Source organism: Neopelma chrysocephalum, unplaced genomic scaffold (assembly GCF_003984885.1).
Source record: "Neopelma chrysocephalum unplaced genomic scaffold, ASM398488v2 Primary Assembly neopelma1_99, whole genome shotgun sequence".
In the NCBI taxonomy this organism is placed as follows: domain Eukaryota; kingdom Metazoa; phylum Chordata; class Aves; order Passeriformes; family Pipridae; genus Neopelma; species Neopelma chrysocephalum.
In genome coordinates, this window is record NW_020897762.1 from 442,672 (window position 1) to 468,034 (window position 25,363).

Genomic DNA, 25,363 nt, shown 5'->3' on the forward strand with positions numbered 1-25,363 from the left:
ATTAATATCGTTTCATTATGGACTGTTTTTCAGTAACATTATTTACTTTTTATGTTGTCTTTAAACAAACAAAAGAGTTGCTCTTCTACCAAGTTATTGTAGTACCACGTAGCACTGAAGTGTGGGGAAGCAATGGATTTTGTATGTTATCTTTTTTTACCTAAAAAAGCTTTTTTCTTATCAATATCAGAAGTGCTTTGGATCCAAAGCTGAAGTTTATTTTAATCACCAGTAAGTGAACATTTGAAAGGGCTGAAACCAAAGTGCTTTATTTATACTTTTGTTTTTGAATGTCAAGTTTCTATTTTCACTTTACAAGACTTGTGAACACAGAACACAGTTTAGTTACTGTTTCCTGGAGTTTCCTTTTCTTTCTCACTTAGTTTATTTTAGTCAGGGAAGTCTCCATCCCCAATTGTCACTGTACAAGTAACTCTGAATAAAACAATGTCAGTGTATTTCTCAGCCAAACCCTCTGGGTATAATTGGATTTCCTGTGATGTTGCAGCAGATTTTTTTGTTTCAGAAGGTTATATGGGTGGTGTGGACTGACTTCATGTCCTGCTTTCTAACATATTGCTTTTTTCATGTCAGCCTGTTCCATATAGAGGTGGCAGTAGTGCATCTGCTCTGTGCTGTTCCTGCTTTCTGCCTCAGACTTTTGCTGAGCAGTGAGGGAGTAATCTTTTGTTATGTGCAAACTTCTTTACAACCTCAGATATGCTATTAGTTCATCTCACAAGAACTGCCAAATAGTTATCGGTAGGTAGACATTTATTCCTTGATTTTGGAGGATATAGAAATGGTATTCTCAGAATAATTACTGCAGAAATTATTGAGAGCTAAAGCAACTATAAAACCGGTTGCTTTCCATCACCTCTTTTTTTTTCTTTTTTTTTTTTTTAACACTGGAAGATACAGAGAAACTCTTTTCCCAGAGTAACAGCTCCACTTAGTGGTGGATGAAAACATGTTCATCGGTTCGAGCAAGTGACAAATGATCCAATAGCTGGCTGACATCCCAGAGCATGTAACACCAGCCTGTTAGAAATCGGGGAGCCGGGGAGGCAGGAGGTTTATGTCCTCGCTCCCTAAATTGTAAGCATTTACTCACTTCGGGCCTAAGCAAGGGGATATTTACAGTCCTTCGGGACCTTTTCCTTTCTGTCCGAGGATGTCTCTGCCCTGAGAGGCTGCAGGGTTTCCCTCCCACCCTAGTCAGAAACACTCAGAACACAAAATACTGAAGTCCAAAAAGCTTATGGATGTGCTTTAATTGTGAAGCTGCCTGAATTCTGCTAAAAATGCTGAGGTTTTTTTATTAGTAGTGTTAAAAGTCAATCTCCAAAATAATTTTGTAATGCTTTAGTATGGCTGAGCAAAGATCAGCTAAAAGAGATATTCAGCTGCAGTTTGATGCCTCTGCTGGCAGATGCTACCAAATTCAAAACAAGATTATTCTGCCCTTTCAGAGGGCTTTTTAAGTAGTGGTGAGGTGATTTGTGCAAGATAACTATGTTGTAAATTAAAATGAAGCAAGATACTTGGTTTTCTTTGTGGCTGTTTTCTTGTTTGGGCTATATGTACATTACTTCATGACCTTGATAATTGTAAGATTTTTTTTTTTCTAACTGTATTTTTATTTTCTGAGTCACTCTGTGTTTTTATTCTAGTAAGTGAACTTTGTCACCTACTGTATGTCTAATCCATAAATAGTTGGATCATAAAGCAGTTTCTGTTTATATAAATCTTGATATTAATTTTCCATCAGCCTCTTCCATGTCTTTATCTGCTTCACAACTGTGTTCTTTGGATATTTACTGATAACTTTTTTGTCTCTAACTTCATCTCTCTTTAACCACACTGTGTAATTAATTATTTGCTTTTTCTTGACAAGACAGTTCTTGGAATTCTCTTGGGATTTTTTATGTTCTTTTGGATAATAACATTGGATGTTCAGGTTGGCTGTTGCAAGTAGGATAGCAAGAAATTCATAACTGGGAATACGAGTCAAAGCGTGGCAAAGCACATAATAATATCCTCTGAGGATGATGTTTGTTTGTTTACTGACAGCTTTGTAGACAGCTACCTCCTACATTCTTAATGAAACTGAAAGATTCATAGAATGTTTTCAGACTTGGTCTATGAAACAACTTTTCCGGCTTTTTGTCAAAAATATTTTTTTTTGAGCCCAGGTTTGTATCTCTAATAGCTCATAAACGGCATACTGATAGATTCCCACGTTCATAGTAGGGTTCCCCATCTTCCCTCCTTGTGCCTGTGTTTCACCTTTGTCTATGGGTTGTTCACAGGGCTCAGGGTTGTGAGCGAGCCCTTTCCAGTAGCATTGGTGGAATCGAGGCACTGGCAATCATTGCTGTGTCCCTGATACTGACTGTATTCCTCTTTTTATGTGGCAGGCCTATTAACACATGGTCTTTGCTTAGAACAAAAGAGGAAATCCCAGACCTACTAATTTGGCAGATGAATGGAGAAAAATGCCCCACCTGTTTTTGAAGCTTTGCTCATGGATTCATGTAAGCCGTGGCTGGAGGCAGCCTCACCTGACTTGTAGTGTTGCCTCAAGGCAGCATAATTCCAGACAAACACTTGCCTAAACTGTTTTAAAAATTTTTTTGAGATGGTCTCTCTGTAGAATTGCCAGCCAGCCTCTTCCAGTCCTCCATTGTCCTGCTTGTTGAGAATCGTTCTGGCCCAGATCTTTGTTGATACAGTTTCAGGCTGCTGCTTTTTGTCTTACCAATTAACAGCCTTGGAGAACAGATTCTGCTTCCACGTGGCTGGAGGCTCCCTCCTTCTCCCCTCTGACTAATCAACCCCAATAATGTGATTGTACTTACATATGAGTTTTCATTTCCCATGTTTGCTTTAGCAGATCATTAGCATTCCCTTTCCATGGACTCATTTATGTGAGGGAGTGCTCAGTGTCCTGCTCTCCTCCTGCTGCCCTTTGCTTTCAGGGACTAGCAGCACCCAGCTCTGCCTGCACACCATCACCTGCCTGGAGGAGCATTCCAGGCAGCATTTCCAGGCTATTCTTGTATTGAGATCTTGGAAACTGAACTCACTACTGCTTCTATCCTTTCTAGAGAGCCTTCCAAAATGTTTCTGTGCCATTTTAGACCACAATTTTCCTAATGGTCCCTTTTTTAATATTAAGGTAATACGTGGTGAAAAAAACCCACGCCAACATTTCAAGCTTGACAATGATTTATAAGATGTCAGATGTACATCCTTCTGTGAGACACAACTATGCCTCCAGTAATTTTTTTATATCTTAACCAATAAAGGTATTTTAAGTAGTTTCTCTGGGATAATATGTCCAATGGAACAGCTGAAATGAGAGAAAAAAGGAGTTTAGAGTTTTCTGTTCATGCTAGCCTACAGCAAAGAGTTATAAATACTGACAAGTTTAAGCTGAAAAAATGAGATCTGACATTTCCTTCTGTCTATCACTCTTGCATCCCTTCAGGAACCTCAACCCAAAAAGAGTTCTGAACTCTCCTCCATTCAAATGTCAGCAAAGGCTCTAAATGAAAGAAGCATTAGGAAATGTTACTGAACATTTGACATAATCCAGCTTCATTTTGCTGGTACAAGTGTGTTGTTTTGTGGTTGTCATCCCCCAGTCCACCCTTCCCCCCATCGCTCCCGAAATTCTGTATCATGGTTGCTTATGATGATTTCTCATTTTGAATGCCCTGAAGCATGTTTTATCACTCACAGGTTTGGAGAGATTATTTCTCTCTCTTAAAATGCCTATCTATTATTTTTAGGCATGACAACACAAATAAAGGTGATAAATAGTGTGAAAGTAATGGGAAAAAGAGGGCAGGTGGGTGGGATACAGAAATGAATTTGTTTCTAGTCTTAAAGGAGACCAATTTTAAATGTGATACAATAAAATGAGGTATTAGCAAGAAGTTAAGTTTTCATTAGATACAGCTCTGAATATGTTGTTTTCCAGATGAAGCTTTTCGAGAAATAGCTCATTTGAGTGGGAACAGTAATTAGCCCAGAATTTTTGTAAAATCATACTTTTTTTACTGAGTGGTTAAATTGCTTTTACTACAGCACTGCTGCAGCACTAACTCTGCAAGAACAAGTTTTGCTTTATGTCCGAATGAAAGCCCAAGTCTAATCTTCCCACCTATTTCTGGAAATAAATGTTGGGAAGCAAATGCCAGCATAACATAGGGAATTGAAATTCTGAGTCCTGCTGATGCCGTTTGCTGAAAGAACCTGGGGAAAAAGAATAGGATGATTCCTTATTTACTGATCAGTTTCTATACCAGCATTTATTAAAAAATTGTGGCTATCTCTTCTAGTGCATGTGGGAGCTTAAGCTTAAATTGGTTATTTCCTTTGTTTTAAGAAAAAAATACTAAAAAAACCCTCTATCCATTCTTTTTGTAATTTTTACTTGAAATAAATTTTTGCTTAAAATAAGAATTGACCAGGTTAACCTTTTTCTGAATTAAATGTCTGCATTTAATATATTTAGAATAGCTCATAGTTCAGACATGCTTTCCTGGTCCTTTAATTCCCCTGTCATATTCTGCTGTGTGTGATTATGTGAACTGTGACTGGCTGCCTGTGTAAATTAGGCCGAGTATTCTGGACTAGATAGAGCTAGGAATTAAATGCTGCTTTGTCAGCTGTCTCACTCTTGCTCTGCCTTAAATGTAATAGAGAATCAGAAAACTTGTTTTAGTTTTTGCTTACATTAAATATTTAGCACTTTGTTCTAGTTGAGAAATCTCCGAGATTAGGTTTTTGGAGCAAAACTTGCAGAAATTGTCATCTTGATTGGTTGCTCTGGCTGTAAAGGAGCCAGGGTAGGAAATCTTCCTCTGAGGCCTGATCCTGAGCCTTTCAGTAATGCATTGTTGCTCCTTGTGTGCACCGTGATGGCATTTCTGGGCAATTTTGACTAAAAGTGGAATATGAGCAGGGGCAGGGTCCTGATTTGGGAAAGGAACAGAAGAGAGGCTCTTGTCTGTCCAGACCGACCCTATGGGGGTCCCTTACTTAAACAACCCCCTTGGATTTGGCATCTTCTCTGAAAAGTACAGAAGACAAAGGAAGTGGAAGTTACACTTGAGTTCTGCTAAAGAAATTTTACACCAGAAGCTATAGGACAAGTAAATTGCCACCTGTATTTAGGGCAATGCATGACTGGGGGTATTTTCCCCTCTACATGTTCCAGCACACAGTGGAGGCACCAGCAGCCCTGGTTTCAGGTAGGCATTGTGAGGGCAAGCACTGCATAAGCTTTTCTGAACAGCTCTGTCAATTAATTGATGTTTTGACCCACAGCCACCCCCATATCCCCAAGAAAAGCCTGGTAGTTGCTTCAAATGGTGCTCACTCAGGCCATGCTACTTGATGTCTGCAATGTCATTTTCCTTCCAATCAAAACAAGGCTGTGCCCAGATCACCTGAAATTAGGACCACCATTAATCCTTTTTGTCATTAATATGTAATAATCTATTAAAGCAGAGCTAAGAGATGACAAGAATCTTATTTAAATGAGAATTTTAGAGAAATTGTTGAAATAACTTCTAATATCTAATTAACTTTTTACACTTATAATACCTTTTTTTATCTTGAATGATGAGTCCATCTAACTCCTCTCCACTATGTTTTTTTCAAAATTTTCTTTTGTTATTTGATCTTCATCTCCTAAATGAAATGCGGTGCCCAAACTGTCCTTTAAATAGTGTTGTTTCTGATGTTGTGTTAATAGCTGCACTAAGTGGATCTACATCAAATATAATTTGACAGATGATATGGCAGCTTTGAAAACTATATTATAACATTTCAGCTTAAAATTTTCTGGTGAAGGAGACATCTCATTTTCTCATCTTTATGCTACAGTCACATGGGAGAGTGTTGCAAGTGGCAGCTGGAGAGAGAAAGGCACTGGGCACTGCAGCCTGGGTGTGAGGCACTGTAACATTTACAACAAATTTATACGGTTATTATTGATTCACAGTGGTAAAGTACAACTGTTTTCTAAATTGCTTAGAACCATTTTGTTTAGGTTTTTTGATGGGAGGTTATTTCCTGCTAGAAGAACATTTCACCTAATGCTGAGTGTACTGAGCAAGACAACTGATTGGAGTCGCTATCAGTGGTGTTCTTTGCCAGCTGGAGGGAGGAAGCTGATAAACAAGGCAGACAGCTTTGGAAACAAACCTCTAATACTACATTAGGCATGTTTTAAAACCATCAGCATGTTTCAGCCACTCTTAGCATATGTTTATTCATAGAAAATCAGCAGTAAAATACACTTTCCAGTGCATGCAAGAGCCAGAGTCTGCATGAGGTCGTTTCTCTTTCAGACATCAAATACAGAAGAGTGTCTTGGTAATTGTTTTACAGTGGGGTTCTAATCATACTCCAGGCATAAGCTGAGCCAGGCAACTTGCCTTTTAATAGAAAAGTATTTGCTTTTAAGCTTGTTCAGCTTGCCATGTTTTTTTCTGGTTTTATGTGTCTGAGCGTGTTTTTACATCTCCGTACAGTCACAGCGATGTGTTTGTTCTCGATGTGGTTCAGAATATCATTATGTAAAATACCACTGTCTGGGGCAGCATTATGATGGATAAATCTCATTTTTGACCTGGTAGCTGTACGGTGTTAAAACAGCATATGCTGCAGCCATGTAGTATGAAATATTCCGAGTAGAAAATGGAAAAAATGGCAATGCATTTAATGAAAAATATTTTTGACATAAGTCACCTTCAAAGGCAGATAATCTGGGAGTCAAATTGAATATTTTGGTTGATTTGAGATAATACCTTGCAATTGCATGTGCTCAAGGTATGGAAATATGTGTCAAAAAAGAATTAAAATACCCATTATTGTGTAAAATGTAGCTCTGCATTAAGCAACTGGATAGGATTGTACATGCAAGCAGTTGTAATTTAACTGAGAGCATATTATTTAAAAATAGTAGCCACCAGCAGAACTGTAGCCAACTGACAGGAAAATAAAGAGTTCTGGCCTCCTTAAAACCCTTGTTATTAGGAAAACCATCTGACAATGTAATAGCACTGAGTGTTATTGCCTTCAGTCTCTTATCTTTGGTTGTTAGCTGTCTTAATAGAGTCTAATGTAATAGAAATTAATTGACCTCCATAACTTAATTGATGCCATTTCATTCATTTCCCTCCCAGCATATTCTTCATTCTGAATTGATGCGCGGTCATAATGTGGTTTTTGTATGAAGTTTCTCCTTTCTCATTGTTTTCCATTATATATGTATGGGCCACTTTGCTTCTTGGACCTTGACAGGCAGCAGAAATGAGCTTTTTCTGTTTTAGCTTAGGTGTGGTGGCATCCTGAGTCTTGGCTGGAAGGATGGCCTGAATAAAATGGTATTGAAAAGTGCCATAAAGGACATTTTGTAACTGTTCAGTATTTTCTCTGTTTCCATGTACTAGCATAAATATAAGATGAAACTGTATTTCTGCCAAATTTGTGACCCATACAGAATTGTATCTCTGAACTCAAAGGTTTCTGTTCTGAGCATAGTTGGCTGGTTCCTGCCAGGACAGGGTTAATTTTTGCAAAAGTCTGGAGGAGGCATGGCCAGCACCCAGAGGTTATTCTGTACCACCTCACCTCATTTTCCAGGGACAGAGGAAAGGCTCTTTTCCAGTCGGCCTCTATTGTTGGGGGTTTACATGTGAATAGTTCATTTCTTGTGCCCTCTGCCATTAGTGTTGTTGCTGCTTCTGTTTGTTTCCTTATCTCATTGCTGTTTCCAGTAAATTTTTCTTATCTCAACCTGTGATCTTTATCTTTTGTGCCTCCAATTCTCCTCTCCATTCTCTCCAGGAGGAAGGAGAAGGGGAGCGAACAAGCAACTCAGTGGTTTGGAGAATTTTAGTGGGAGCACTAAATTGGGAAGTACCATTCCTAAACCACCACACTATACTTCAGCATTGTTTCTTACATTTTCCAGTGGCCTGAAAATTTATATATAAATATATATATATACACCAAGCGTCATTCATTTAAAGCCTGAAGATGATACAGTTGTGTGTTAAGTTACTTGTTAAATAGTATTTCTGCTTCTGGTGTGTTTTCTGTAGACCAGAACTGAGAACAAACAGACCTGTCCTTCCTGGGAGTGTGGCAGAATGGCAGGCTGAGCAGGATGGATGCCAGGTTCTCTGAGTTTGTTTTAATACCATGTGCAGCACAGCCTGAGATAGGAAACTGCTATGTCTGACTCTGAGGACTTTGCTTGCTAAAAATAAATAGACTTACTAGTTTTCAGAGATTTCCTTTAAAGACTCAGGTTTTTTATATAGTTTTTATGATTTATACTGTAAGAGTATTTTGCTCAGCAAAGGATAAGATTAAACAAACTCTCTAAATATTTGCTCCCTAAAGCACAACATCTCCATGAAACAGTCCCTTGTCACAGGAAGACACTGCCCAAAAAAAGTCAAAGAACACATGCAATATTTACCAAATCAGAAGTGATGTTGAAAATTATGTGAAGAATTGTCTCTCTTAATTTATCAGTAAAGTAGGTCCCTGAAATACAAATTAATTACTTTTTTTTTCCCCAATGAAGAGTGAGGAGTTATTTGGAATGAGAGATTTTTATAGTGCTTTCCACATTTGAGTGCTAAATAAATTCAGAAAAGAAGTTCAAAAAGAACATAAAAATCAAGAACCATCAAAATCTGTCTCTGACAAAACCTTATTCTTTTTCACCTCTCTTCCCCACCCCCAGGTTGCTGGGTTTTGTTTTGGTTTGGGTTTTTCCCCCAGTGCTACTATTCTGGTATTTGCTTTCCTTCAGTATATCTTTCCCTGAAAGTGAAAAGTCCAGGATGCAAGACATGGCTAATGGCAATGGCATGGCAAGGTGAAACCAAGGGAGACTGTATGGTCAGGTCCTGCGGGCAGAAGGGAGAACAGGAACAGAGGGAGTGACCTGTAGCTGGGCCAGTGGTATAAGAGTGAGAGAAATGCTCTTGCAGAAGTAGCTCCAATAAGTGCCCAAAGCCCCAGTGGCAGAGACATTGGGTACTTGCTTCCAGGAGCAGCCACAGGAAGGAGTGGGATGAGTTTGGGAGGATTTAATCTATGTATTCTTCAAGGAAAGGACAAAATAACCCTAAAAATCTGTCAGCAAAGAATCAGTATAAAGTTTATGTGCTTGTTGTTCCATGAATCATCTATATAAATGCTCCTCATAATTAGTTTTAATTCATATTACATAACTTTAATGGCATAGTATAACCAAAGAATGTCATTTATTAGGAAAGATTTGAGGTATTAAATAAATAGACTGCCTAAATAACTAGTATGGACCCTATTAAGTAAGGGTATTATCTCAAAGAATATTCAAGATCTGTAGAACAATTTGGATGTTTCACCTGGGCTTCAGTGCAGCCTATTCCATCACTACCCGCATCCTTCTCTGCGGTCTCCCCTTTGGATGAAGCAACCTTCTGCTGCTTTATGAAACCAAACTCTTTCTGTCTTTTTAATTTCTTAATTTCTCTTGCTCCTATTGTGAAATACTTTGGGAAGTAGCTTAGCATCAGTTTGATTCTTGGTAATTTCTTCATTTTATTCCTCCCCCCCCCAGTTCAGACTTTGGAAGTTTGTGTACAGGTTTTCTGTGAAGGGTTGTTGTCATTTAGAAATGGTGCTCCCCAGTCTAGTGCTCCTGCTGAGACTCTCCAAACCATGTGCTCCCCTCTCTATCCCTGAGGAGAGGATGGAGAGAAGATTGGAGGCACAAAAGGTAAAGATCACAGGTTGAGATAATAATGGTGGTATAGAATGATTTCCTTGTCTCAGAAGAATTAGGGCCTCATTTGCCTTGAGCATTTCTTGAGCATGGATGTTTCTTTGTCACTACCATAGGAAAAGCATGATTGAAGTTATGTCCTTAAAAAGTCAATGGATATGCTGGTTTGGTCATGGCTGTTCAGCTTGTTTGACTGGTTGGCTTTGGAGCCAAACCCTTTCAGAAATGAAGAGATTTGTGTCTGTCTTCATCAATTATGTTCAAATCAAATTTTTTTGCAAGTGCAAGATGCAAGGTGTTATTTTAAGTGATAGCCGAGTTTCTGGAAGTCATAGTGTGGATGGCCATGATCTGGTGAGACACAACTGGGTAAGTTTCAGTCTCATCCATACTATGCAAAACTGTTCTGTGTCCCACGGCATGTGCAAAACTTTTTTCCTATAGTAGCAAAATCACCACAGTTTTTAGAAAGACACCATTCTTTTACATTGGAAAACATCTGTCTCAGTGCACTGGAAAGTGAAAGGGAGGTGGAGAGAAGAAGGAAGTCAAGGGAGGTAATTCTGCCCTTCTGTGCAGTCCTGGAGAGGCCTCATCTGTAGTGCGGGGTCCAGTTCTGGGCTCTTCTGTACAAGAGAGACATGGAGCTCCTGGAGTGAATCCAGTGGAGGGCTGTGGAGATGATGAGGGGACTGGAGCACCTCAGTTATGAGAAAAGGCTGAGGGAGCTGACCTGTTTAGCCTGGAGGAGACTGGGAGGGGTTCCTGTGGATGTCTATCAGTATCTGAAGGAGGGTGTCAAGAGGATGGAGTGGAGCAATAGGATGAGAGGCAACAGGCAGAAACTGGAACAAAGGAAGCCCTACTTGAACATAAGGAAGAAAAGCTTTACTGTGACAGTGACTGAGCTCTAGAAAGATTGCCTAGAGACCTGGAGTCTCCCTCACTTGAGATATTCAAAAGCCATCTGGATTCAGTTCTGAGTAACATGCTCTAGGGGACCCTGCTTGAGCAGAGAGGTTGGACTAGATGACCACACTATGGTTCCTTCCAGCCTTACCCATTCTGTGAATCTGTGTGATTCTTTGGTAGTGTGTTTTAGTTTGGTTTTGGTTGGCTGTTCTTTACCTGCCAGGCAAAGCTGAGTTGGAGTAATGGGCTGTGTATGGCGATAAACTCTCGATATGAAAAGGCCAGTTGTGTGGGTCAGATTGAACACTTGTGCTGAAGAACGATCCATCAGGTCGTTCTTGCTTCAAATTGCTGAGTAATGCTGAAGATACTCCACACTATCACTGCAGGGAACAGCTCTGACATTTTCTTCAAGTTCAGTATAAATATGGATTAACAATAATCTTTAACTGAGTTTGATTTGAAACTGGGTACGGTCGCACAAGAAATTGTAATTATTCTCCTCTCCCTGTATCACCCTTCTTGTACCATTGCTAGCCGGGAGGTTTTTGAGAGGTTATTAAGGCTGTTCTCCACATATCCTCTGGTGCACGATGGCAGAAACAATTATGGAGCCTGTTGACCCAGAATGGTGAGAAACAGGAACGTCTTTGACGTGGTGGTGCCGGCAATTGGGCTGCACCTTAGAATTTAAAAGGAAGGAAATGACCACCATCTCTTAGCATCTGAGTTTCCCCAAAAGCTTTAAATTATGGCAGAGTTTGATGGACCCTGTATAGTGTGTCCTGGTGAAACCCCTTGCAGAACACTAGCTTTGCATAGTGCTGGCAGTGTGCTACGACCACTTGATGGCAGCCTTTGATTTGGTACATGGCTCATTAGCCGTAGCACAGTGCAGTGTGGCTGTAGTATTTGTAATGGAATAACACGTAAGAACTAAAGACTGCAAGGTATCTGGTTAATGTAGAGATGAAATGAATGAAACAGCAAGGCTAAGCTTTCCTGACCCTTCATGAGAGAATAGATGAAAAAAGGAAGAATGAGGTATTGTGCCGAAGGGAGATGATGAAATTCAAGATCCACACACATAATCTCTGGCTCAGCCTCTGAAATGTTAATCCCTGGCTGGAATTATTTGAGCTGTAGATTGCAATTTATCATCAAAATGGCACTGTGTCAAACAATACTTCTTGTATGTGTGATGTTTAGAACTATCCAATTTTAATATAAAATGGTTCACAGAGCACTGTCTAATGTTTAAGTAGCAACTCATTAAGATCAGGATGTTTTTGCTTATTTCTGTGGACTTGTGGTAATCATATAGATTTCTATTCCATAGATTGCTCTTTGGGGCTTTTACTGGCCATATAGTGTGTATGAGGGAGTGACTTGTTTTGAGCAGAGCAATGACAGCTGATGGGACTACTTGATAGTAATTCTAATACAAAGTGGCCAGGATGTTTATTTTGAGGTGCTCAGTTAATTTTTACAATAAAGAAATCTGCCAAAAGTTTGTTGATGGCTTAAAAATCCCCAGGATTTGAGATTAATGTTTTGCCAAGTTGTGCAAACAATTATTTTGAGGTTACAAAAAATATTTTCTCATTATGTTTTACAAGCTAGAATGCCCTTCAGGTTTTTCTTTCCTTGCTTTTAAAGTATGCCAGTAGAGGGAGTAGAAAAATTACCATCCAGGAAGGATAAAATATTCAGCACTAAAATTCAGCCCTTTCTCCTTTAGAAATCTTAGTTTTTCTTACTGTGGTCTGTTACTGAAAGTAAAAGAAGATAAGCACAGTCCAGATAATTTCTGAAATGTAAGGCTGTGTGAAACAGCATAATTATTACAGAAGAATGTTTAAATCCAAATATATATTTAGAAATATGAACTGCAGTTTTTTTCCCCTGGTACTTACGGTTGTTTGAAAATTACAAAGTGATTTTATTGGTACAGCAAACCCCAACATGTTTTAGTGCGTGCTAATTAATTAATTTCTCTGCATTTATTTTGAAAAGTATCCTCTATATAAATGTGCAGTTAAATTGTGTTAGGCTTTTGCAAAAAGCTTAAAAACTGGGGAGGGGCAGGGGGGAGGGCTGTTGCACATCTTGCATTTTTTCCTTGGAAAAGGTGAGAGACTGAAGGAGGAGAAGGGAGGAAGTGGAGTGTGAACCGTGCCAGCCTGTCAAATTTATAATTCCTTTGTAGAAGTTGTTTCAGAAAGTGCTGAGATTTGAAGCAGAAACTATTTGGGATCTTCCCATGTTTAAAAAGTCTTTTTCAGCGTGGTGGTAATTAAAATTTCCTCTAAAAAACATGCCAGTATCAACAAGAGATTTTCCAAGTGTTTGGTGTGTTTGGTTAGCAGGTATATACCCAGCGTTTTGGGATCACAGGCCTGACTGAGCAGTCATGATGGCTGTGAACTGAACTATGAAGGAGACATTTGTCTTGGAGTGGGACCTTTTGTGTTAATCCTTCCAACCTTTATATCCTAGCATTTCGTGATGATATTTAGTCAACAAATAACTTGTATTGTGCACTTGTGATCCCTCTCCACCAGCAATGGGTGACTGTGTGGAATAAGTATCAGTCTTAGATAAGAATTATTATTTTATTTTTTATTTTTCCTGCACTGTGGCCATTTTTCCTCAGAGGCTGGTGCTTAAGTGGCAGATATAGTTTCTGGATTGGTATTTTTAAGTGGATGCTCAGGAGATGAATGTGATTACATTGAGTGTAGCTGTTTATTTGTGCATGCAGTTGTTTTCTGTGCACCCAAGATAAACATGTTATCGGAGTATTTCTGAGCACAGATATTCATGTCTTAAAATCACATGTACCAGTGAAGCTTCGCCGCTGTCTGCACAGCCCAAACACACTGGGCACAGAGTATGTAAGCAGTCACCGGAGTTGTTCTGCTTTAGAAAAGGTATTTTTCTCTTCTGACCGCCTTTTGCACGTCTCTGTGGTGTGAATTGCTACATCAGGTTGCTGTTTTCTGGTTTTTGCTGCTGCACCAGCCCTGGTATTTTAGCTGTTCAGGCTTGTACTCACTGCCTTGCTGATGTTCTGCCTCTGTGTTAGTTCTGTGAGTTACAAGGAGACTAGGCATGCTTTCAGAAATGGGTATGGGACAACATTGCACAAGGGTGTATTTTGTGCTGTAGCATCTATTTTTATTAGGTGGTTAAAGTTTTTGCAACTTAAAATCAGTCATCCTTTAGTTGAGTCTATGGTGCTGGTTTTTGTGGCTTAAAAGTATGTTCTAAATGGTACGTCTACTAGAATCAAGAAAGTTATGCTTAATTCTTTCACATGGCTATGAAAGATAAAACCTGTGTTTGATGAATGAGGAGTTCAGATTTGGTTTGGTGATGGCCTTTTTACCAGGTATTTTGCCTACATTCTGTAGGAATTTGAGGATCCGATTTGATTAACTTAGGAACATTGAGCTATGTAAATGTTTGTGTAAACGAGATATACATACAAGATGCCTAATTAAGATTTGCGTGTTCCATTTTTCAGCATGATGCTGATTAAACATAAAATCTGTCTTTAAACCAGGAATTGTACAGAAGCAAGTCACAGCAAATCTTGATAGTGTTGTTTTGTGTTCTGGCTGGAAATGCTATGAAGTTGTCTGTTACAGAACAGCTTTTAGATTTGTCTGGGATGTGTACATGAATTTCACTTTTAGGCTTTAAAAAATTATTTTCTTCTAAGTCAAGATTTCAAATTGCTGTACATAAAAGGAACAAAAGAGTTCTTTAACTTCTCGTCTCCAAATTTTTTCTAAGTAATTCTTCTGTATTTTAGAGCTGCAGATATCGGGGGGGGTGGAATCCACATTTATGTACAGTGCCTGTGGATTTTTTTACTGAACCAAAGCTAATGGCTGTCAATAAAAGTTCCTTCTGAGCTTACTGTGATATCTGGCTTCTATATTTCTTTATAAGGAGTGTACTAAAAATAAATAGTGGCAATCAGTCTCTTTTAGGAATTTAACTTCAAGTTTATCTTTTGAAGGAACCCAAGTTTAAGTGCCTGAGCAAATTTTGACCGGATAGCATCAAACAGATTTCTGTTGTACATATTGTGAGCTTCTGCATTCCTGAGCTAATTGGATGTAAAGTGTCACGTAGAATTGTAGTATCTGTTGGTGAACCTGGGCAGACAATAATAATTGCTAGGTTGAAGTGTGTTTTCTGTGCAGTTGAAGCCCAACAGTATATCCTGGTTTTTATTTAGGATAGGTCTGGTTTAATGCTAGTTTACAATTATTACTCACAGGGCATTATCATTTCAGATCTGTGCATCTACTTTTAAGGTACGCCAATTGCTGTAATTAATTAAAGTGCTGCAGATGCTGCTGGTTAAGCCAATTTAAAGAACAGAGCGTGAATTTCCAGTTATGTGAGCTAGATAATGATAATGCCTTAACGTGGCAGTCACTCCTGTGAGCCAATTACTGCTCAGATAGCTGAAGCAGGGCTGTGGTTCACTCTCTGCCTTCGTCCATTCTGAGAATACATGTCTCCTTTTTATGCCTTTTGCTGCTGAGTAATCTCAGTTTTCCTCCCTGGTTGTGGGGTGGTCCGACTGACAGCTTTTACTCTTAATAAGCTTAGAGGTAATAATCCCAGTCCTGTAGGTCACATGTACAATATGCCTTTTAGTTTCATTTTTTCCTGCTCTAGTTTTGCCAAAGCATCAGGCTCCCTGTAATATTATATGAGTGCTTTTGCTAACTACCTGGACTGAAGCACTACTTTCTAATAATTGATTAATGCAGATGTCTCGTAAGTGCTTTGCAATAATTACGAGATCAAGCCTGCTTATGTTTTGAGTTTTTTTGTTTTGGTTTTGTTTTCTTTTTTTAATTTGCTTTTATTATGGAATATTTTTACGTATGAATGGATCAAATATTAAGTTAATTAACATTGAGATTTTTTTCGAATCCATAAGTTAACTTCACAGCCAAGAAGTAGAGAGAAAAGTATTTCCATTCAAGATACTCTGTATTTATTAATTTATTCTTGTATTTGTTTTAGATGACAACATGCTACATTAATAAATAAACCATTATCAACATCTTTGCCTTTTGTATGCATGTGAACTTGTTTCTAGGGGAGCTTTAGAAATGCTGAAAGTACTTGTGCCTGTAACACTCCAGGAATGTTCCTGATGTAACTAGAATGTGGAGAATAACATCTTTTAAAAGGAAGTATAAAGTATAAAAACTGATTGTTTGAAACTGATATTTCCTTTATATCACTTATTTTTATGAGTTATAAATTGTGCAAGTCTAATAATAATATATTTAGATATTTTTAAAAAGTGGGCAGTGGTATAATAGGGGACATACTTGCTGTTTGACTTGCCAATGCCCAATTTTAAGTTTCAGGGTTAGACTAGGGAGAGTCTGTGCTGTGAAACATGTCTGTATTTTCCAAGCCAGCCCTACAGTTGTGTCAGGTACATTTGAGCAGGGCTGCTAATGTATTAATACCCTCAGGAGTGGCAGCCCCTTAGGACCGTGGAGTGGCTGAACCTGAAGAAAATGAGTGCAGCTGAGTTCATATGCAAAGTGGGGAGAGAGTGGAATTTTCCCAGAATCAGAGCAGAAAGAACAGGTTTTCTTCCTGGTTTTGTAAACGTAAAGCCTTAAAGATCTGGGAGGCCTCAGGCAGCCTGGGGTAGATGCACGGAGAATGGGCCCTGGAGAGGAACAGGGGAACATTGTTTTGTAGTAGCTGAAGCTTGGGCCCAGGCAGAGAAGGAGGAGGAAATTGGCTGCAAAGGAGAGTCCATAATTTCTGGGAGGGAGTGGAAGAGAACAGAGTGCACTACTTAGATGTCTCTGGCCTCGTTCCAGAGAGTGGAAATAAAGACAAGAAAGTGCATGTGAGCATTTATTGCTTTGTCTTTTTGTATGTTCTTATGTGACCTGAAGCAAAGAAAAAAAATCTTTTTGGAGATCCTTAAAAAAAATAAATCTTTGTTTCATTCCAGCCATCCCCTGTCTGCTAGGCTGGGGAGCTAAATTCACACAGGCTGGAACAGGAAGAGTAAATCTCCATGAAATAGTGCATGAAGATGCAACCACATGTGATGACTGAACTGCTCTCAATGCACTGCTGTCAAAGCAGGTGGTTTCGTGCTCTGTCATCTCTGCTCCCCACTTTGTGTGCAGCAGCCCCTTCCATGCTGGTGCTCCCCTGGCCTTTGGAGATCTCAGTTGTCTGACCCAACTGAAACTCTGTGGGGGTTTTTTTCTGGGTGAGTTTTCTTCTGGTTTAGTGAGAGGAACTGGGCTGTGAAAGAAGAGCCAGTAAAGTGCCAGGGCTGCTGCGAGGCAGAAGCATATGGCTGGAAAAGTGGGATGCAGGTAGGAGATGAGTTAGGAGACAGACTCTGTCTGATGGGCTGCAGTCAGGTAGGAGTTGTTATGTTGTGCCTCTGCTCTGGATGAGGGTGGTGAGGAGAGGGGGTGTGTCTGGGGCCCCTCATGCTTTTCATGCCCTGCAGGAGCTCACACCTTGTGCTGCAGCACAGCTGCTCTAGATGGGCCTGGTTGCCTTTGCTGGCCCTTTTTGATCAAAACAAGATTTCCATCTCTCCTCTCCTACTGTCCTCTCATCCAGCACTGTGGAATTTCAGGGACACCCCAAGAAATCACCTTCTTCTATGTGAAGAACTAGCCATCCTTTCTAAACCCAACTTGCATCAAGTTTCCCTTGCTTTGGCCTGTTTCTATCCTCATGTTATGGTAGGACTCTCTCTCCTTGGCAGTGAAATGAAAACCCTAAGTTCACGCTTTCATCTTAGTGTTGTTTAAGAAAGATACTGAATAGACTTATTTTTATGACATAGGGACATTAGGAAATGTTTTATAAAACCATGGATTATTGTTGGAAGTTTAGAAAAGAACAAAAGTGTGGCCAGACCTCCTCCTAACCTGAGTAAGAGCTGCACTTACTCTGTATAGTTACACTAAAAATAAATCCCCTCTTGCAAAAGTTTTGCATAATGCTCTGCACACGTGCATGGGTTTGTTTTCACGTGCTGTAAACCCCGAGATAGAATCTCCTGGTTTATAAGGGCTAATAATTTGTTCCCAAATTTAACAAGGTGCTTAATCATATGGCTTTCTTTAACTTGATTTAATTACAAGTAAATCATGTGCTTGAAGTTAGGCTTGCACCTAAATAACTTCCTTAACCGAAGTGCATCTTTGGTGTCTGTATGTCGCTGTGTTTAATGGATATGGGGGATCTATGGGCCTTATAGATGAGCATTTACACACGTTATCCTGTGATAGCTGGAGGCAGTAACAGCAAATCAGGGCTAAGTTCTCAGTGACAACTGGCTACAAGTTTCCGTAAGACTTCTCAAATACCTCTTTATTTTTGTTGTATTTTTTCATGTAATAGAAGACAAATTCTCTAGTAATGATTTGTTGTCTATCCTACTTAGTTTTACAGTCTTTTTTTGGTAAAAGTTTTGTAATGCAAGTAATGTTTAAAGAAATTGAATTGTGGAGCAGAATTTGAAAATTCCTTTTTATATATTCAGTGTGCAATAATTATGGTTGTTTGTTAAGACTGAACTGGATTGCTTTGGGACATAAAGCTCTCACTGCCCAGTACTTGTTGAGAAGGAAAAAAAGAGCTGTATCAAGTTTTTTGCAATTAAAAATCTGGAAAAACTTGTTTAAGAAACTATTAGCCCAAGAACATGCATCTTTTGTCAGTATAATATGCAGCCCTGAATACAACTCTTTTTATCAACAGTGCAGTGTTTCATATTTAATCAACGTAAAATTGAGTGCTTCCCTCACATGAATGTAACACAGATCAAGTCTCAGCCAAAGCAAATAAAAGAATGAATGCTTTGTTAATCATCCATAACTAATTTTTGCATACACAGAAAAAATGAAATCTGTTTTTGACAAGACCTTTTTTCATAGAAGCAGCAAGGGAGAATTGAACATGTAATGTGCATTAGTAATAGAGAATAGCAATGGGAAGATCTGAGATGTTTGCCTGGAACTATTTCTATTTCTCGATAGTTACAGCATTTAACAGAAACCTCAGATAAAAGAAGGGCAGATTTTTAAGTTGTTTGCTAAAATATAATGTAATATAACCTGTGCTGAAGCAGACATAGATTGATTCTTGTATGCCTTGGCATATATTCATAAGTATTGCAGGGAACTGCCACATATCTCTCTGACAAACTCAGCTAATAGATAATACACAGTGAAGAAAATGTTAAATGCATTGCTTCTTTGCACAGGCAATATGATTGTGTTGCTCTAGTGACAGTATGGTTATGGTTGATGGGGCAGCTTCATTACAAGCCCCTGTTTTCAGGCTATTGCAGCTTTAACAAAAAAAAAAAAAATCATCCATTTGACTGAAATTTTTTATGCTTGTCAGCCTTGAGGTGAATTTTACTTTAAGTACGAAGTTAGAAGAAATCCATTTAGCTATTTCCCTGATTTAAACAAATTTGGAGGGATGGATGGGCTTTTAAAAACTTGAGGTTTTATGTTTATTGCAGAAACGCATTTTGGAACACTTTATGTTTATCCTTGCTGTTAAAATGTATATCATGTTGTTTATATATATCTCTATATAAAAATAAATAACTGCACCTGCACCATACACCATTCTCGCTGTTGTGTGTGGACAGGGTGTGACAGCTGAGATGTCTGACATGTGTGAGCATGCCCCTGTTCTAGCTACACACAGATCTGAATTTTCAGCTGCCTCCCTTTACCCCGGTTATGTACCCACCCTTTGCCCCCTGCTCCTTCCCACATACGTCAGACTCAAACCACCCGTCAGTGGTAGGACATTGGTGACATCCACAGATTCCATATTTTTCCTCCTTCCTTGGCTCTGTAGAGGAGTGTGCTGCACACAGGAATCCTCACCTGCCAACCACACTGCTCTGAGATAACAGCTGGGAGGAGACTCGCATATTAAAGTTGTCTCAAAATGAGGTTTTTGCCCCTGATAGTGAGCTGCAGGTTTGGATAGAATAAATAGTAATGAAGTTGCACGGGCAAGAGAACTACCTGTTGGTGTGAAGACACTTTCTTGGAAAGCCAACTCTCCCAGAGTGAATGTTGTGATCAGTGTCACAGCCGCAAAGCTGAGAGTAGTGGTGGCCTTTCAGTGTGTCCCCTTGGTGGCAGTGGGAAATACAGGGAGAGGGAACAGCAGCAGCAGGTCCAGTAGTTTCTCTGTAGTTTGAGGGACTTCTCCAACTGCGTTGTATCCTCTTGTTGTTACGTGTTTTGGTGGTTTTGGCTCATGCCTAAAGTGAAGCTGTGAGCAAGAGAATAAAAAAAGCACGGTCATTAATTTAATAGTGCTCCAGTAATACTACTGAGATGTTCACTTTGAATAACATCATGCTGTCTTTTTTGAAGTGGCCTTTTAGCCTAAACGTAAGATATTTCCAGTGTGATCAAAAATTTGACCTGGAGACTCTGATTCTGCCAAGGAGAATGTTTGGAGTGTGAGCATCGCTGTTTAGCACGTGGCCATCAGGCATTATAGACCATTCAACCATTTGCTCTGGGCTTTTGCAGTTAAGGTCCAACTTTCAGTACAGAAACAATATAACATAAGAGTCATAATATGTTCCCTTGACACTGTTATAAGGTTTTCTCTGTCATAGCCTTGCAAATTTTGTCATTTAACGTTGTGCCTTCACTCTAGAAAGCTATGTTCAGATAATAACAACTGGTTGGTGACACACTGGTATTTTACAAATCCCATTTTAACAGGTTTTATCTCTGCTAAATAATTAATCTTTCTCTGGAAAGAAGAATGAAAGTATGTAAGGTTGTTGGATCAGTTAATCTTTTCACTTTGTTTCTTCTTCAATGAGTTTTACCTCAAACTTGCTTCCTTGTTGGAGATTACAAAGAAGCTGAATAATGTGTTTACATTTGCAAGTTTGTTTAAATAATCAAGAGTTAAGTCTGGAGTCTGTATCATGTGTGTCTTCCTGCATGGCATTTGTTTCCTCAGGACAAGGCTTGTAAGTAGGCATGGCCTGGTCTACAGAACTATGGATCTTTCAACAGCTATTCTCAGTATTATATTGAACTCAGATTAAATATTCACTGCTGAGCTTGAGGTATTATTTCAAATCCACCTTTTTAACATCGAAGAGTCTGGGTATTTGTCTTGAAGAGACACCAAGACAGAGTAAGGAAATTTAGAGCCTAGAATGGAAAGAGAAAAGAAGCTCGAAACAACAGAAGGGCTTTTCACATCTGAAACCAACAATAAATAAGTAACTAGTTTTCCCTCTTTAACAAAATGACCCCACATTTATTTTTTCTCTGAAGACTGTCTTCTATTAGGGTACACTAACTGGACATCTTTGTGTAGCTATTTGAAGGTCCAGTAGCACCATTCATGGGATACCTCTGCATACAGCAGGTGAGCAGTAGAGTGGATCATAAAAATGGAGGCTTCCTGTCAGGCAAAGTAGATCTGAAGTGCCAGACACTGATAGGTGAGCTTAAATATAGAATTATGACAAGTATTGCCTAGTATTTTAAAACAAAAACCAGAGTGAGTCCCTTTAGGCAATACATGAAAAAATGTGGAGTTATGAGCTGCTGAGCAGTAAATAAAGTCATGGTTATCAAGTCAGCTCCCCTGTCCTCCCTCTGGAAAGAGGAGGTCACATATATAAAGTGTTTCTTACTCCAGTTTCAGTTGAAAGTTTAGGAACTACTGCTATTTCTTCTTCTCCAACATTAGGTAAATTATCTACATTTCTACTTTGTTTTGAAGCTAACTACAGAAATACTATACAGTTATACAACAAACCCTTCAAAATCAGGGAGAAAAATGAGCCCAGCCCAGGGGGAATGCTGTGTGGAAGCACCCCAGCTGAAGCAGAGCATGGGAGCTGCTCTTGGAGGCAGGCAGCACACTGTGAGGGATCCAGCTCAGCACACACAGCTCACAGGAAATGAAGGACTGTTATTTTCTGCCAAACTGCCAGCCCTGCATGCAGCGCTTTTCCCAACAACCAGCCTCACCTGCCATGTGTCAGCAGCAGCTCAAGCCCAGACTTCTTTAAGTCTGCTCCTTTGAGAGGAAAGGTTTGAGGATTTAAACAGCCAGTTGGTAATAACAAGTTTCTCTGCCAGCTTCAGCTGAGCTTCCATGAGCTTGTGGCCCACATCCCTGGCAAAATAAAAATTCTATACGGGAGTTACAGTAGGAGTTGCTCTTATACAGCCTTTGTTACCTAAAAATTATTTAATCTCAAAAGCTTTTGCTTACTAATGTTTACTATGTAATAACACACAGACTTACAGCTGTTCATGAGCTCAGCACATTGAAATCTAGACTTTGCAGGAAAAGATGTGCTTTTTTCCTTGCTGCTAAGGGAAGCAGGATAGTCAAGCATTCCATGGTTCTTGAGTGCTACAGCACAAGCTGTAGCTCTGCAAACACAAGCAAAAATTCACATGCTTCACAAAGCTACAATAATATTTGCATAAAAGATAGGACTGACTGAGTTTAGAAGGTGATCAAAGGCATCTAACGGTAAATTTAAACCTGTCATTATAGAAGAAGAGAAACTTGCACAGCATCTCTAGAGAAAACGATCTGAAAGAGCAAAAAAGCTACAAATACTAAAACAAATGTTTCTCAAATCAGTTATCAATCTCCTCTATCCTTCTGTGGGAGAACGTTCAGGAGTTGTTCCTACATTACTAAACAGTCTAAAGGAGAAAGCAATTAAGGTTATATAAATGGACACATAAAACAGTTACCACATCCTCTGCAAGGTTCAGTATTTCAGGGTTCAGTAGTTATCTGCTATTTATTAAAATTATCCAGCTCACCTGTAAATTTTTCTCTGTTGTCCTTCATAAGCAGCAAGCCTACTTTAGAGGGGGATACCTGTCTCATATACATGGTCTATTAATAAATTGCTCAACTAAAATTTTAACCATGCTCATAGTTTGCCATCTGTCCAGTAGTTGTCTAAGAAGCTTTTTGCTAGAGAAACAGGACCTCCAAATTTTCTTGGTGTTATTTTGCATAGTGTAACTGAATTACCTCAGTGTATAAGGTATCATTTCACTTTCTAAACTTCCTATCTGATGTTAATCCTTGGAGATTTCCAGAGTCTGTGAATGCAAAGGATTAACCTGTGAAGATGAATGGTTTGTTGTTACCCACAGTAGGTTGGTTGAGCACACCCACAGGTATGATTTTGGTCAGAAAGAACCTTTCACTACATACCTCAGTCTCTTGGGGTGCTAGTGAAATCTCATGGGGCTATAAGAAGACAGTAGCTGTAGTAGCATATTGTGTTTTCTCTCTTTGCTTACCGAAATTATCATCTCTGCCCGTGTTAAGTAAGAAACAATGTGTGGTGCTTCCAATATTATGATTCATCAATATAGATGTGCTATTAAAACCAGCACATTGGCGTTTTTGAAGTAGCCTTTTAGCCTAAACCTGAGATATGACCAGTATGCTAAATAGTTTCAAACAAGGGCTTCGGTTCTGACAAGGACGGAGGGTATATTTACTTTTATGTATATTTCTATAATTAAGTGTAGCCATTCAACTTTTAAAAGTGTTTTGTTTCTTTCCCAGCCCTCATGTCTAGGGCTCTGACCTGTCTGGTATGTGCAGAATTTTTTAAACATTAAATTCTCCATTCAAATGCATCATAGTTCCTAATAATGTTCTGGATACCTTGAACCATTATTTGCTTTTAGACAAGTTTTCAACCAAGATCGTGCTGCCTTCACTCGGTCCTCCAAATCTCCCATCTGCCTGTCTAAATTATTTTAACTGACATAGTTTCTAATTTACTCTCTCCAGTTGAGAGAGCTCCCTGTAGCTTGTCTATTTTAGCATTTAATTGCTGTATACTCTCCCAAATTAAATTCTGTAGTGATCCATTTTGCTCTGCCAGTGAAGCAGTGATCTTTTCATCTAAGCAAGATGGCACGTGCAGCTCAGCCCCAGGCTGGATCCCGCACTGGGAGAGGGAGAACCTTCCGGGCCCCCCTCCAGCAGGGTGTGGGGGCTGTAAGGGCGGTGAGGCTTGTGTCAGAGGACAGCTTTCCTCCAAAATGGTCTCCACTTAATTCTGAAGCAAAAGGAGGGTGAAATCCATTGTTCCTCTCAATGGGTTTTTACAGCTAGAAAAACTGCTTTGTCAATTATTTTCTGCCCAAGTTTGCAGCAGAGTGCTCCTCCTTAAAATCTGCATGTCTTTGTGGGCTTTTTATCATTTGCTTTTATAAAAGGTGAAAAGGCAGCTCCTAAAAATATTACACTGTACGTTTTCCTTTTCTGCAAGAAAGACAGTCAAAACCCATTGTTCTTTTTGATAAAATAACAATATCCAGTTACGAAACTCCTTGTCTTCCCTAGTTACATCTTTTTGGATAATGTTTGTACAGTGCTTACAAATTATTTAATATATTTCTATTAAAGAGGGACCATTTAGTATCTAAATAATTAAGAACTGCAGTACTTTTTGTACTGCTGGATGGAAATATTTTCCTGTTTTTACTTGGTATAACTGTATAGAAGGAGGGCACTGGAGCCTTGGGGGTTACAGGCTGCAGCTCAGCAGGGTTGCAGGTCTGTAGAGGCAAGCTGAGTTCAGGTGTGCAGAGGTAAAATGCATCCTGCTGATTTCTGTGGAGGGACTCTTCCCCAGCCCAAATAACCCAGAGAAATATACCCCATGAACAAAACCAAGCCGTTGTTTTGATTCTGTGTAACTCTAGAAGCTCGAGGGCAGTTTAACAGAAAATACAAAGCTTTTTCTTACTTATTTGCACCTCTTACATTAACCTCGCAGAAGACTTGCCAGTCAGTTGGTAAGTACAGGACACAAGATCATTAAAAATACATTTTAAGGAAAGAAGGCTGCATGAAATTTGCATTACAGCATTATTCATCTCTCCTTTAAATTAAGAGTCTGGATTCAGACTTGCTTCATTCAAAACAGAGTTGGACACTGTTTAACAGTGTGATGTGTTTGTCATCTGTGATCATCGTCTTCTGAGTAAAAGCAGGCTGTTTGTTTTATAGCTGTGGTACAGGCTCTCTGGTCCTAGTTCCTTAGTCAGAGTATTTTAGTCCTGTTTGCTGTGAAAGGACTGCTTTAGTAGGGAGAGATGGGGATGATTCCTAGAAAAGGGTCGTGGTACATGGCGTTACCTCACATTGTTCTCATTTTAGAAGGAGATCAGGCTATATGGTTCCTTTATGCTGGGCAGATATGTATGGAACGGTGACACTTACTGTATATTTTTGGGATGTCTGACACTGCTCAGAGTCAGGAGTGTTGTGGCAGAGAATAATGTGTGGTTGCCTTATTGAAAAATTTGTGTGATAAGTGGGTCTGGTCCTGTAGCTGTGACAGTAAATGCAGCTTCATTGGCTTCATTTGAACTGACTGCAGTTTGGCCAATGTTAATTTTTCCTTCTCTAGACCCAAAATTTGTAATGTGATGCTCATTTGAGGGTTTGTGGAAGTAACTTAAAATGCTGGAGAGGGGTAGTGTTGGGGATTGTTCTGTGAAAAACCATCCATAGCTATTTGAAACCCTGTTT

At 39.3% G+C, this 25,363-nt stretch overlaps 1 protein-coding gene across 18 annotated transcripts in view; it reads left to right on the top strand.

The window, feature by feature from the left end:
• EHBP1 (EH domain binding protein 1) overlaps positions 1–25,363 on the top strand; it is a 212,143-nt gene that overhangs the window by 49,218 nt on the left and 137,562 nt on the right. The window lies entirely within an intron of this gene.